A 6,000-nucleotide genomic window follows, 5' to 3' on the forward strand; every position below is an offset into this window, starting at 1 on the left:
ATCTTTGTTGGTTCATCTGTGGATGGACACTTGGGTTACTTCTATACCGTGGCTATTGAAAATAATGCTGCAATAAACACAGGGATGTATATATCTTTCTGAATTAGTGTTTTTGTTTCCTTTGGGTAAATGTCCAGTAGTAGAATTGTGGTAATTTTATTTCACATAATAATTTTATTTTAATTTCTTGAGAAACCTCTTTACTTTTTTATAGTCGCTGTACAAATTTGCATCTTCAATAACAGTGCACAAAGTTTCCTTTTTCTTCGCATCCTTGCCAGCACCTCTTACTTCTTGTCTTCTGATTTTGGCTATTTTGGCAACTGTGAAGTGATATGTCATTCTGGTCTTAATTTTCATTTATTTGATTAGTGATGCTTAGCACCTATTCATATGTGTTGGCCTTCTGTATGCCGTTTTTCAGAAAAATGTTTATTCAGGTCTTCCAAACTTTAAATCAGATTTTTTTTTTTTTTTTTTTTGGTGTTGACTTGTACAAATTCTTTATATATTTTAGTTACTAGTCACTTATCAGGGATAACATTTGGAAATATTTTCTTCCATGGAGTAAGTTGCCTTCTTGTTTTGTGGATTGTTTCCTTGGCTTTGCAAAATATTTTTTTGTTTTGATGTAGTTTCAATAGTTTATTTTTGCTTTTGTTTCTCTTATTTTAGGAGACATATTTAGAAAAATTTCTATAGTCAGTATCAAAGAAATTACTGTCTATGTTTTCTTCTCTAAGTTATATGGTTTCAGGTCCCACATAAAGTCTTTAATCCATTTTTAGTTCATTTGTGTGGTGTAATAAAGTGGTCTATGGTGTAAGAAAGTGATCAGTTTTATTCTTTTGCATGTAGCTGTCTAGTTTTACCAGCACCGTTTGCTGAAGAGCATCTTCCTCATCCTGCATTCTTGACTCTATTGTTATAGGTTGACCATATAGGCATGGATTTATTTCTGGAATCTATTCTGTTTCATCGATCTATGTGATTTATTTTGTGCTGTTACAATGCTGTTTTGATTACTATAACTTTGTAGTGTATCTTGACTTCTGGGATTGTGATACTTTGTTCTATTTGTTTGTTCTATTTCAAGATTGCTTTGGCTAATTAGGGTCTTCTGTAGTTCCATATAAATCTTAGGATTATTTGTTCTAATTCTGTGAAAAATACTCTTGTTATCTTGATAGGGACTGCATTAAATTTGTAGATTGTTTTGAGTAGTACAGACATTTTAACAATGTTGGTTTTCCCATTCCATGAACAAGGAATATTTTCCCATTCATTTATGGCACCTTCAGCATCTTTCATCAGTATTGTAGAGTTATCAGAGTACAGGTCTTTCACTTCCTTCACTTCCTTGGTTTCGCTTCCTAGGTGTTTTATTCTGGTAGGTATAATTGTAAATGGGATTATTTTCTTAATTACTGTTTTAGCTAGTTCATTATTAATGTCTAGAAATGGAACAGATTTTGGTATATTTATTTTGTGTTCTCTGACATTACTTAATTCACTAGGTAGTTCTAATAACTTTTTGGTAGAATCTTTAGGGTTTTCTATATGTAGTATTATGTCTTCTGCAAATAGTGACAGTTGTACTTCTTAGCAATTTGGATGGTATTTCTTTTTTTCTCTTATTTGGCTGCTTTGCCTAGGGTTTCCAGTGATATGTTAAATAAAAGTAATGAGAGTGGACATCCTTGTCTTGTTCCTGATCTTACGTAAAAAGTTGTGTTTATTCCAATTGAGTATAATGTCAGCTGAAGGATTTTCATATAAGGCCTTTTTTATGTTGAGGTATGTTCCCTGTAAACCTACTTTGTTGAGTTTTTACACTGAATGCATGTGGATTTTGTGAAATGCTTTTTCTACATCTTTTGAAATGATATAATTTTTATCCTTTCTCTTATTGATGTGAAATATTATGTTGATTGATTTACAAATATTGAACCACCCTTGCATTCCTGGGATAAATCCCACTTGATTGTTTTTAATGTATTGTTGAACTTAGTTTACTGATACTTTGTTGAGGATTTTTGCATCTGTGTTCATCATGTACATTAGACTTTAGTTTTCTTTTTCTTTCTTTCTTTCTTTCTTTCTTTCTTTCTTTCTCTCTTTTCTTTCTTCTTTCTTTCTTTCTTTCTTTCTTTCTTTCTTTCTTTCTTTCTTCTTTCTTCTTTCTCTTTCTCTCCTTTCTTTCTTTCTTTCTTTCTTCTTTCTTTCTTTCTTTCTTTCTTTCTTTCTTTCTTCCTTTGTCTCTCTTTTAGCATCTCACAGAATTAATTTGGAAGCTGTCCTTCACTTTTGTTTTTGAATTCTTTGAAATGATAGTTGTTAACTCTTTCAATATTTGGTAGAAATCATCTCTGAAGCCATCAGGTCCTAGATTTTTGTTGAGAGGTGGGTTTTTTTTTTCGAGTTTTTATTTAAATTCCAGTTAGTTAACATACAGTATAATATTAGTTTCAGGTGTAGAATTTAATGATTCATCAGCTACACTGATTTAATTTCATTGCTGAGAATTGATCTGTTCAAATTTTCTATTTCCTTTGGATTCAGTTTTGGAAGTTTATATGTTTCTAGGAATTTATCTAATCTGTATCATCCAATTTGTTGACATATAATTTCTCAAAATACTCATAAATCCTTAGTATTTCTGTGATGTTGGTTGTTATTTTTCCTTCCTCATTTCTGATTTTGTTTATTACCCCCTCTTTTTTTGAAGAATCTGGCTGAAGGTTTATCACTTCTGCATATTTTTTCAAAGAACTATCTCCTGGTTTCATTGATGTGTTCTTTTTTTTTTTTACTAATTAATTTTATTTCTGCTCTAATCTTTATGATTTTTTCCCTTCTACTGGTTTTGTGTTTTTTTTTTTTTTCATAGCTCCTTTATGTGTGAGGTTAGACTGTTTGAGATTTCTCTTGCTCATAGAGATAGGCCTATATTGCTATATTTGCTGCATCCCAGTGGGTTTAGACCATTGTGTTTTCATTTTTTTTGTCTCCATGCATTTTTTAATTTCCTTTTGATTTCTTGGTTGACCCATTCATTGTTTAGTAGCATGTATTTAGTCTCTGTGTATTGATAGATTTCAAGATTTTTTCTTGTGATTGCTTTAATTTCATACCATTCTGGTCAGAAAAGATGCATAATATGAGGTAAATCCCTTTTTGAATTGATTGAGGCTTGTTTTATGGTCCAATTTGTGATATATTCTGGAGAATGTTCCAGGTGCACTTGAAAAGAATGTACATTTCACTGTTTTTGGAAGGAATATTCTGAATATATGTTAGGTCTATCTGGCTCAATGTGTAATTCAAAGCCACTGTTTTCTTACTGATTTGCTGTCTGGATAATCAATCTACTGATGAAAATGAGGTGTTACAGTCCCCTACTGTTATTGTATTACCGTCATTTTTTTTCTTTATGTCTGTTAATAGTTTTATGTATTTGGGTGCTCCCACATTGTGTACATAGATATTTTGCTGTATCTTCTCGTTGGATTGTTCCTTTTATTATGTAGTGTCCTTCTTTGTCTCTTCTTAGTTTCCATTTAAAGTCTATTTTACCTGAAATAAGTATTGCTAACCCAATTTGATTTTCATTTCTGTTTCCTTGTTAAATATTTTTCCATCTCTTGACTTTCGATCTGCATGTGTCTTTAGGGCTAAAGTGAGTCTCCTGTAGGCAGCATATAGAAGGTCTCACTTTTTTATCCACTCAATTACCATATATCTTTTTAAAAATTATGTATTTTATTTAAATTCAAGTTACTTAATATATAGTGTAGCACTGGTTTCAGGAAGTAGAATTTAGTGATGCATCATTTACATATAATACTGAGTGCTCATCCTGACAAGTGACCTGCATATCACTCATTCAGCCTATCCCCCCATACCACCCCTCTAGAAATCCCCAGTTTCACCTTGTATCTTTTGATTAGAGCAGTTAGTGCATTTTCATTCAAAGTAATTACTAATAGATAGTACTTATTGCCACTTTGTTGTTTCACAGTTGTTTTTATATATATATATATATATTTTTTTTCTGACCCTTTCTTCTTGTTTTGCTCTCTCTTTTTGTCTGATGGCTTTCTGTAGTGATATACTTGAATTTTTTTCTCTTTATTTTTTGTGTATTCTCCTGGATTTTGGCTTCCTTCCCAAGATTTGGGAAAATTTCAGCTATTGTTTCTTCAAATAAATATTATGTCTCCTTTTTTCTTTCTTCTCCTTCTGGGAATGCTGTAATGCTGATGGTGGTCCATTTGATGATGCTGAATTACTTTAAACTCTTTGCATTTTTTTTTACTCTGCTTTTTTGTTGTTCAACTTGGTTCCTTTCCATTACTCTGTCTTCCAGATCACTGTCTCCTGTAATCTGCTATTGATTTCTGCTTAATGCATTTTTGATTTGTATTACTGAATTAATATCTGTTTTTTTTTTTTATTTTCTATCTTTTTGTTGAAGGTCTCACTGAGATCTTCCACTCTTTTCTCAAGTTCAGTATCTTTAAGATCCTTACTTTGAATTTTTAATCAGGCATAATTTTTAATCAGGCCATCTGTTTCAGTTAGGTCTGTTTGTTGTGATTTTGTCCTTTCAGTTGGGACATGTCATCTGTCTCTTCATTTTGTCTAACTCTTTGTGCTTGTTTGTATATATTAGGAAGATCAACTATGTATCCTGATCAAGTGGTGGCCCTCTGAAGATGAGGTCCTGTGGTGCCCTCTAGTGAAATGTCACCTCTTCATCAGAACCAGGTGCATCTAGGAGAATTTTCTCTGTGGGTTTTATGTGCCCTACTGTTGTGAGTGAACCACATTTGCCTTCAGTCCAATTGATGGCAGTTTTTGGTTCCTTTCCTGCTAAGAGGGCAGTCTGAGGCTGTTATGTGCTTGTTGTATTTGGGCCGCGGTCAGACCAAATGCCTTCGCTCAGTGTATCTGCCTGGGTTATGGTCCCACCAAAGTATAGGGCACTCTCCTTGTATTATCCCCTGAGAAGCTTCCCTACGCAAGCAGGGCCTACAGTCAGTGCAGATACCTTCCCCCAGTCCATCTCCTTGGATTACATATGGACTGCTGTGTGTGGTTACATCCCCCTTTGAACATGGTGACATTACTTTGGAGTGTTGCTGGTCTTTTCAGGGGCTGCTTGTAAGATGAGATATGGCAAGAAGTACTTTGGAAGGATGCTGATGTGTGGGCAAGTTTGGATGAACAGATCCACAGAAGTCAAGAGTGAGGCATGCAGTATTAGCAAGATAGGTAGAGAGTGTTCATGCTGTTTCTTGCAGGTGTCTGTGTATCTAGGCTCTATTGTTCTTGGGGAATTCTCTTAAAAATTTCTGTCCCTCCAGCATATGTTCTAAGATTATTAAATAATTTTTCATGTACACTATGTGTGCTTTTCAAACTGCTGTTTCTATGCTGTATCTTGATGGGGTTGTTAGACTTGCTCCTTAAGGGCTGAGACTGTTTCCTGTCATCCTCTAGCTCTCTCAGATCTAAGTCCACTGTTCTTTAAGTATCTGGAATTAAGCCCCAGAAAACTCATGAAGTTAAGCCCCTCTGGTTTTCAAACTCTAGTGTCATAGGGACTCATCTTTCCAATATAGATCCCCCATGCTGGGATGCCTGGTGTGGGGTCTGCTGTTCTCCCTTATTAATGTTTGTTGTATCCCTCACTTTTGTTAGTCTCATGAGGAGTTTGGTTTCTGACCACATTTCTATCTCTTCTACCCTGGAGATGTGGCCTTTTCTCTAGTATTAACTATGGAAAGTCTCTTTTGCCAGTCTTTGGATCATTTTCTGAGTTAGTTGTACTGATATAGCTATTATGTAGGTGTGTTCACGGAACGAAGCGAGCTTAAGATCCTCCTACTCCACTATCTTCTCTTTGAATTTCTTTGTAACAGTTATTTTGAGTTCTTCATCAGCTAGGATGTAATATTCTGTGCCCTTAATTTTGGTTGCTGGAGAGTTATCGTT

The sequence above is a fragment of the Canis lupus genome, chromosome 8 (genome assembly GCF_011100685.1).
Source record: "Canis lupus familiaris isolate Mischka breed German Shepherd chromosome 8, alternate assembly UU_Cfam_GSD_1.0, whole genome shotgun sequence".
Classification (NCBI taxonomy): domain Eukaryota; kingdom Metazoa; phylum Chordata; class Mammalia; order Carnivora; family Canidae; genus Canis; species Canis lupus.